Here is a 10,225-nt window from a genome sequence, read left to right as displayed (position 1 = left end):
TCTGAATCACAGGTTTATATGCTTAGAACATCCTTCAGCAGAAATAGAAAGAGTCCATCAGTTAAGTTCATAATGAATTTATATTTCAAGAAATTTAGAAAAGGTTTCTTTGGAAACACTAGTTCCTGTGGTATTTCACAGTATATTTTGTCATGGGTGTTTTGAAGGTACATGTGACCCTGGCCATCCTGAAATCTTAAGGTTATTTTTGAAATTATAGGAAATGCTTTCAGTGAAGTTGATTTGTTTTTATCCTTTTATATCATTGACATATTTTAAATAAAAACTTTTTTAATGATAAGGCAGAAACAGTAAAATGTACATTACAGTATACTTTTTCTTTTATGTATTTAAATGTACTTTTCTTTTTTAGATAAAGATGATGATTAAAACAGCCAGTAGTTGAGAAAGGTTATATAATTGGAAGACAGAGAGAATATCTCATATTGATTCCTAAAGTTATTTTTCCTTTTGTTGTTGGTCTTCACAATTTTCCATTGTTCATTCAAAACCAAGCATACAACAATCAAGATCACTGGCCATGATCAGAAAAAAAAAGGCCCAAATAGCAGAATAAATTCTGCTCCCTTACTTTCCTTCAGGCATATGAAATGGCGAAGCAGCCCTTGCAATCTTAACACCTATGATGTCAAATGCATAACATCAAGAACAATAAACATACTGAACCTTGAAGGGGCAATCTTACCATTCCTCTGAAATATTTCATTATGGAAATTAAGTGCAGAAACACTTTAAGAATCCCATGCAAAAAAAAAAAAAACTTATGGAAAAATAGAAGTTTGAAAATAAAGGCCAGTGAGCAGTTGCTCTACATGTAAACACCATTTGTAACCTTTTGGAGAACAAATAAATAGCAGTAATAAATTACTCATGTGTTTGCAACCCAAGGGAACAGTACATGGTACCAAGAAACAGTCATCCTTCTGTTCTTGCTTTCTACCTTTCTCCCTTAACACAATGTTGTATTTCACAAATAAAATTTTATATCCTATGAACTAAGTGTTTTACATTTATTTCTCTTTAATAATAAAGCTCAAATTAAATCACTATTTATGAGCTACCAAGAATGTTTCTTGGTGGCTCAGAAAATAATTTGATGTTCACTGACTATCTAACATCTGTGAGGCACCAAGTAAGACTATCATTTGAAAGCAGTAGAGGGAAGATTAAATAAGTATTTCAAATGGCACCTGGGACAATTAATTATAGCTCTTCATACATTTTCAGAAAGGCAGGCAAAGAAAATAGATGATTTAATATGAACAGAGAAATACACAATGTATAAAAGAAAGCTTTACTCTGGAAAGCTTTCTCTATTTTTATTTTGAATTCCTTCTTCTAAACTCCCACAGCACCTATATTTTCTCATAGAGTAAGAATTTCATAGTTTATATTTACTTCATGTGCTTTTCCAATAGAACTTAGCCTGTGCTTTTGGCCAAGAATAAGTATTTTTAATATTAACACCTAATATATAAGTAATGAATGGCTATGTAACAAACCAAACTTATGGCTTAAAACACCAATGATTTATCATTTCTCATGTTTCTCTTGGTAGACAAGATAGTTTGTCTATTGACCTCACTTGGATCCCAGATGGTGATATTTACCATCACAAGTCATGGAGTGCAGACTTTTATACAACCATGTTTGACACTCAATACTTGAGGACCCACAGAATATAATTATTCAAATAAAAAGTATTTCTCTCTCAGAAAAAGAGATGGAATGAATTGCAGAGTGTAGCTCAAATGGCAGAAAAGAGAGAAGAAGCAACTTTTCCCTCTACAAAGGAACTAAGTCAGCCCAACATAAATCACAGAGTAGACCTGAAAGGAGGGATTTATCCTTAGGATGCAAGGGTGGTTCAACATCCACAAATCAATCAGTGTGATAGAACAAATTAATGAGACAAGAGAGAAGAACAACATGGTCCTCTTAATTGATGTAGAAAAAGCGTTGGACAAAATACAGCATCTTTCCTGATTAAAACTCTTCAGAGTATAGGAATAGAGGGAACATTCCTCAACTTCATAAAATCCATCTATGAAAAACCCACAGCAAATACCATTCTCATGGGGAAAAGCTGACAGCCTTCCCACTGAGATCAGGAACACGACAAGGATGCTCACTCTTGCCACTGTTGTTCAACATATTACTAGAAGTACTAGCAAAAGCAATCAGACAACAAAAATAAGCAAAAGGTATTCAAATTTCAAAGAAGAAATGAAGAAATGAAACTTTCTCTTTTCACAGATGACATGATACTCTATGTGGAAAACCCAAACGTTTCTACCCCCAAATTACTAGAATTCATACAGCAATTCAGGACTGTGGCAGGATACAAAATCAATGCACAGAAATCAGTTGCTTTCTTATACACTAACAGTGAATTGTAGAAAGAGAAATTAGAGAATCAATTCCATTTACAATAGCGCCAAAAACAATAAGATACCTTGGAAAAACCTAACCAAAGAGGTAAATGATCTATACTCCAGGAATTACAGAATACTCATGAAAAAGATTGAAGAAAACACAAAAAGATGGAAAAGCATTCCATGTTCATGGATCAGAATAATAAACATTGTTAAAATGTCTATGCCACCCAGAGCAATCTATACTTTCAATGTCATCCAAATCAAAATACTAACAGCATTTTTCAAGATGCTGAAACAAACAATTTGTATGGAACCAGATAAGACCCCGAATCACCAAAGAAATGTTGAAAGAGAAAAACAAAGCTGGGGGCATCATGTTTTCTGATTTCAAGCTATATTACAAAGTGGTGATCACCAAGACAGCATGGTACTGGCACAAAAATAGACACAACTGTATGGTCAACCTATCTTTGACAAAGCAGGAAGGAATATCCAATGGAAGAAAGATAATCTCTTCAATAGATGGTGCTGGGAAAATTGGACAACTATATACAGAAGAATGAAACTGGACCATTCTCTTACACCATACACAAAGATAAACTCTAAATTGATGAAAGACCTCAGTGTTAGACAGGAATCCATCAAAATCCTGGAGGAGACCATAGGCAGTAACCTCTTTAACATCGGCCACAGCAACTTCTTTCAAGACACAACTCCAAAGGCAAGGAATACAAAAGCAAATATGAACTTCTAAGACTTTATCAAGATAAAAATTTTCTGCACAGCAAAGGAAACCGTCAATGAAACAAAAAGGCAACCCACAGAATGGGAGAAGATATTTGCAAGTGACACTACAGATAAAGGGCTGGTATCCAAGATCTATAAAGAACTTCTCAAAGTCAACAGTCAAAAAACAGATAACCAAGTCAAAAAATGGGCAGAAGACATGAGCAGACACTTCTACAAGGAAGACATACAAATAGCTAACAGACATATGAAAGTATTCATCATCATTAGCCATCAGGGAAATTCAAATCAAAACCACACTGAGATACCATCTTACATTAGTTAGAATGGCAAAAATCGACAAGGCAAGAAACAACAAATGTTGGAGAAGTTGTAGAGAAAGGGAAACCCTCTTACACTGTTGGTGGGAATGCAAATTGGTGCAGCCACTTTGGAAGACAGTGTGGAGGTTCCTCAAGACATTAAAAATAGAACTACCCTATGACCTAGCAATTGCATTACTGGATTATTTACTTGCATTACTTGCATTATTTACCCCAAGGATACAGATGTAGTGAAAAGAAGGGCCATATGCACCCCAATGTTCATAACAGCAATGTCCACAATTGCCAAACTATTGAAAGAGCCAAGATGCCCTTTAACAGACAAATGGATAAGGAAGATGCAGTCCATATATGCAATGGGATATTACTCAGCCATCAGAAAGGACGAATACCCAACTTTTGCATCAACTTGGATGGGACTGGAGGAGATTATGCTAAGTGGTATAAGTCAAACAGAGAAAGTAAATTATCATATGGTTCACTTACTTGTGGAACATAAAGAATAGCATGGAGGACGTTAGAAGGGAAAAATAAAGGGGGAGATATCAGAGTTGGAGATGAACCATGAGAGACTATGGACTCTGGGAACAAATAGAGAGTTTTAGAAGGGAGGAGGGGGTGAGGAGATGGGTGAGCCTGGTGATAGGTATTAAGAAGGGCACAGGTTGCCTGGAGCACTGGGTATTATATGCCAACAATGAATCATGGAACACTACATCAAAAACTAATGATGTAACATATGATGACGAACATGACACAATAAAAAATTTAAAAATATGAAAACATTCTTTAAAAATAATTTCAAGCACAAATATATGCATTACAATGTGAGTCATTACATTTTACTAATATTTTGCTAATTGTCCATTTACTAACTCCATCCTACACAATAATCATACTTCATCTTCCTGGAAAATTCCTGATATCAGCATTTTTTTCACTCTATGATTGCTGGTCTTATCCACATAGGTAATAATCACTGTTATTTTCTATACCAATCACTGATGATGGTATATATATAATAATCACTATTTTCTGTACCAATCATTGGTGAATTGGTATAGAAAATGAATGTAGAATGCTAGTAACTCCCTCATTTTATTTTTCAGTCTGCCACATTGTAAATTTGAAAAAGGTGTTTCCTACAATTATTTCACAATGATGTACTTAAAAACATAACTTGAATATCCCACATGGTTATCCTAATTTAAAGAGGCTAATTACACTTTCAATTTTATCTTCAGTCATAAGCTAATGTCAAAAGTGTGTATGTTCATTGAGAGATATCATCAGCTATCAAGAATTCTTAATACACTGAGAATGACCTTTTCAGAAAGGGGTTCTAATTATGATCTTGAATAAATATGGACCTCAGAACAAACCCAGAAAAAGAAGAAGAACATAAGTGTTAGTCTTGGGTTGACAGCACTTACTGTGTGACCTTGACCAAGTTACTTTAAACTTTCTGAACTTCAATTTCTTCAACCATGAAATGGGGACATAAGGATTGTCTGTAGGGTCATGGTGAGCATATCATAGGATCATGCAGATAAGGCACCTTACACAATTCATGGCACAGAGTGGGAGGTTACTTGCTCATGGATATAAGTATTATTATGAAATTATCTGGGACAGAATAAGCTTTCAATAAATGTTCCATTATTTACCTCCTCTCTGTGACTCAATTTATATTAAAACTCCAGAGAATTTTCTCTTACATTGTTCTTATGACACAAAAGTAACATACAGTGATTTCCCCAGCTAGGCTTTAATTTCCTGAAAGCCAGAGACATTTTTGTATACTCCTGGCCAAACTCTCTGCTCTCTGGCCCTGAATATTGATCCTAGACAATGACACTGAACACACAGAAATAGATATGGTTGAATTTTTCTACTATTTATGATGTGTGTAATATACATTTTAAACTCACAAAAATGCTTAATAAATATTTTGAATTGGGCATTATCTTTTTGGAGTATAAAAACAAATATTTCATTTCTGCACCCACGGCTATTATCATTGGGTGAGTTTAGAAGACTTGTTATCAGACACTTCTTCAAAGAAAACATATAAATGGCCAACAGACACATGAAAAAATGCTCAACATCACTTGGCATCGGGGAAATACAAATCAAAACCACAGTTAAATACCACATTACACCAGTTAGAATGTCTAACTTAACAAGACAGGGAACAACAAATGTTGGAGAGGATGTGGAGAAAGGGGAACCTTCCTACACTGTTGGTGGGAATGCAAGTTGGTGCAGCCACTCTAGAAAACAATATGGAGGTTCCTCAAGAAGCTAAAAATAGAGCTATCCTATGACCCAAAAATTGTATTACTGGGTATTTACCCCAAGGATACAGATGTACTGAAAAGAAGGGGCACATGCACCCCAGTGTTCCTAGCAGCAATCTCCACAATAGCCAAAATGTGGAATGAGCTGAGATGCCCTGCAATAAATGAATGGATAAAGAAGATGTGTTCCAAAGATACAGTGGAATATTACTTAGCCATCAGAAAGGATGAATACTTACCATTTACATCTACATGGATGGAACTGGAGGGGATTATGCTAAGTGAAATAACTCAATCAGAGTAAGACAATTATCACATGGTTTCACTCATATGTAGAATATAGGAATGGTTCAGAGGACAATAGGGGAAGGAAAAGCTGAATGGAAAGAAATCAGAGAGAGAAACAAACCATGAGAGACTTTTGACTCCAGAAAACAAACTGAGGGCTTCAGAAAAGGGGGTAGGTGGGAGGAGGGGGTCACTGGGTGATGAGTATTAAGGAAGACATGTGATGTGATGAGCACTGGGTGTTATAGGCAACTAATGAATCATGGAACACTACATCAAAAACTAATGATGTACTATATGTTGACTAATTTAATTAAAAAAAAGATGTGTTCTAAAAACCTACATAGAATCAAATGCTTGTAATAAAAGTTTGCCAGCATTTTCCAAAGGCTGAATAGGGTGGACAAAACCAATTTGGAACTGTGAAGGCATTTTTCTAAAAACTTAAGATAACTGACTACTGAGGAAAAACAAATCAAGCAAATTAAGTACGTGGTATCTTTGTAGACTAAAATTTTTAGAATTTTATTTTATTTTTTCAGTGTTCCAAGATTCATTGTTTATGCACAACACCCAAGGCTCCATGCAATATGTACCCTACTTAATACCCACCACCAGGGTCACCCAACCCTCCACCTCCCTCCCCTCCAAAACCCTCAGTTTGTTTCTCAGAGTCCACAGTCTCTCATGGTTCCTCTCCCCCTATGATTTCCCCCAATTCACTTTTCCTTTCCTTCTCCTAATGTCCTCCATGTTATTCCTTATGCTCCACAAGTAAGTGAAACCATATGATAATTGACTCTCTCTGCTTGACTTATTTCACTCAGCATAATCTCCTTCAGTTCTGTTAATGTTGATACAAAAGTTGGGTAAATTTTAATTGACTAAGCCATTTCATTTTTCAATTAGGGTTTATAGTGTGATAGGAATTGTGCAGAGGACCACAGGGGAAAGGAGGGAAAACTGAACAAGAAGAAATCAGAGAGGGAGACAAACCATAAGGGACTCTGGACTCTGAGAAACAAACTAAGGGTTACAGAAGGGAGAGGGGTGAGGGGGATGTGGTAACCAGGTGATGGGTATTAAGGAGGGCATATGTTGTGATGAGCACCGGGTGTTAAACACAACTAATGAATTGTTGAACATGGCATCAAAAACTAATAATGTACTATATGCTGGCTAACTGAACATAAAAATTGATTATTTAATTAAGTAGTTAATAGTCATGGGAAGAGTTATTATATGTTACTATCATTTAAAATCAAGGCCTTGGGATCTCATTCCTGTCAATCATAATTAAAACTACTTTTTAAACATTTCTTTCTTAAAGATTTTATCTCAGAGTATAAACAACTGTTATCAAAGCACAGTCATTTTCCTTAATTCTTTTTCCTTTTCCAAACAATTACAAGACATTAGAGATAACATGTAAATGGTTCGTTGAGACACAGGAAAGTTGAGGTTGTCAAGCAAGTATCTTAAGAAATGGTAATTGGTCACAAAATGGTTGGTTTCCTAAGCATGTTAAGTGCATGGAGAGGAGTAGCTAACATTGTCAAATTAGAAATTTGACTGGGGGTGCCTGGGTGGCTCAGTCAGTTAAGTGGCTGCCTTCGGCTCGGGTCATGATCCCAGGGTCCTGGGATCAAGCCCCATATCAGGCTCCCTGCTCAGTGGCAAGCTTGCTTCTCCCTCTCCCAATGCCTGCTGCTCTGCCTACTTGTGCTCTCTCTCTATCTCTCTGTTAAATAAATAAATAAATAAATAAAAGAAAAGAAAGAAAGAAATTTGACTGAATTTTCCAACTAAAATACCAAGCAGGAGTTCTAAAGAGGTAAAACTAAAAGGATAAAAAAAAAAGAACTAAAAGGATAGTTAAGAATGTAGGAAGTCACTTCTCATCTCGATTATTTCCAGACATGCTACAGGATCTTGGAAAGTAGGAATGCACAGCTATTTTCAATGTTCCTAATAATAAATAAGAATGTACTGTATCCAGGATAAGAATAACATAGGGTCATTAAAATGTCAACAGTCTTTCTTTGAGTTAGAATTATATTAATTCAGTGTGGTGTTCGTTTACCTGTTTCAAGTTAAATTATTTCTGTTTACTGATTGCTTAGTTTGTGTGAGGCACAGTTCTCAAAAATTCATATACATTTCCTATTCTCATGGAACCCTATGGGCATTGTTTTTCTTTATATATATATATATATATATATATATATATATATGGAAACTGAGGCATAGAGAGGCTAAGAAAATTAATTGTTCAAGGCCAAGCTGCTGATGAATGGCAGAGCTGAGAATTTGGAGCAGGTCTGCTAAACTCCCAAATCTCTGATCATACTGTGAAAGGAAATAGAAACTAACACATTGTTTTAATTATAGTAAATGAATTAATTTTTACTTAATACAGTCTTGATAACCACAATCTTTTCAAAGCATTGCTGGAGAGTGTGAGGTATTAAAAGAAATCACACCGGGGCGCCTGGGTGGCTCAGTGGGTTAAGCCTCTGCCTTCGGCTCGGGTCATGGTCTCGGGGTCCTGGGATTGAGCCCTGCATGGGGCTCTCTGCTCGGCAGGGAGCCTGCTTCTCTTCCTCTCTCTCTCTGCCTGCCTCTCTGCCTACTTGTGATCTCTGTCTGTCAAATAAATAAATAAAATCTTAAAAAAAAAAAAAAAAGAAATCACACCAAACTCTCAATACACTACCAAATCCCTAAGTGCAAAATATTCACTTCATTGCTACTTTTTGTTTCTGTTAAAACTTTCCATTGAGGGGAAACATTTTACTTCCCAGGAGAAAGGACATGAGCTCTTAGCAAGTCTGAGAAACAGAGAAGACAGCCTATAAACAGAAAGATGGTAGGAAAATACGGAGGAAAGAGGTTCCCAGATCTGGAGCAGGATCCCAGAACACCAACATCCGGCACGCTGCCCCACACTGCCCTTGCTGCCTCCAAACACAAACCTCACCTAGATGTGTCTGCAGAAGTTGGACTACTGCTGGTTGGTTATGGTCCGGGCAGTCTAGCAGCACCTGTGGCCCCCTGCAGGTCCAGACTCTTGCCCCAGATTCCAGGGAACACCTTTGAACACCATCTTTTAAGCCTCTTTTAAAGGAAATTTCCTCTCCTGTGCAGCAGTGGTAAGAGAGGTACTTCCACCTGGGGTTCATTTAAATGCCTCCTTAGGATTCAAGGTGGAGACAGGATAGTTAATTAACCTGTCCAGGGTAATTGTTCTCTTAGAAAAACAGGAGCGATCCCCTGCTGATTCCATTTCACTCTATGGAACCTTCAAGTTCAGAACACTTCTTTAGACCAAAGAAGCACTAGAATGAGAATGCTTTTGATACATCATCTTAATCTAAAATCTTTCTTTACAGGTTGATATTTTCAGTCTTTTCTATTATAACTGAGTAACTGAATGTTATAATGATGCATTTCACTCAAATGTTACAATGCATATTTAAATGACTCATAAACATCATCATAAACTTAAGTATTGGTGTTTATGTAATATTCTACCTTAAGCAATTCCTCTCTGTCGGATTTTAAGTGGAAACTAAGTTTTTGCTGTGAAAAACCATTCTAAATAAATGTCTAAAATTTCAGATAATTTCTGAACTTCAGATCATTTCTGTAAAATAAATTTCTAGAAAGGAGCATTATGCCATTGCTGCAAAGGCATTTTCCTAGCTTTTCATATGTATTTGATTTTATTTAAAATCTCCTAACATTAAAAAAATCTCATGTTGGGGCACCTGGGTGGCTCAGTGGGTTAAAGCCTCTGCCTTCGGCTCAGGTCATGATCCCAGGGTCCTGGGATCAAGCCCCACATCTGGCTCTCTGCTCAGCGGGGAACCTGCTTCCCTCCCCCGCCTCTGGCTGCTTGTGATCTCTGCCTTTCAAATAAATAAATAAAACTTAAAAAAAAAAATCTCATGTTTTCACAGTGAATCTTACTGCTCTAATTCATCTATTGATTTTAAGCAAAGTTCTTCCCTATTCAGAATCCAGGTAAGTAATTGTCTATTTTTCACTGACTGTTTCTTGGCTTAGCATTTTTTTACTTGAACAATCCAGAATTTAATTTATGGTTGAAGACCTAATTTTTTTCTTAAGTATCTTGTCATTTAATTGAAATAACAATTAGATTTTC

This window comes from Mustela nigripes, chromosome 1, assembly GCF_022355385.1.
Source record: "Mustela nigripes isolate SB6536 chromosome 1, MUSNIG.SB6536, whole genome shotgun sequence".
Taxonomy (NCBI): Eukaryota; Metazoa; Chordata; class Mammalia; order Carnivora; family Mustelidae; genus Mustela; species Mustela nigripes.
This window is presented reverse-complemented; position numbering follows the sequence as displayed.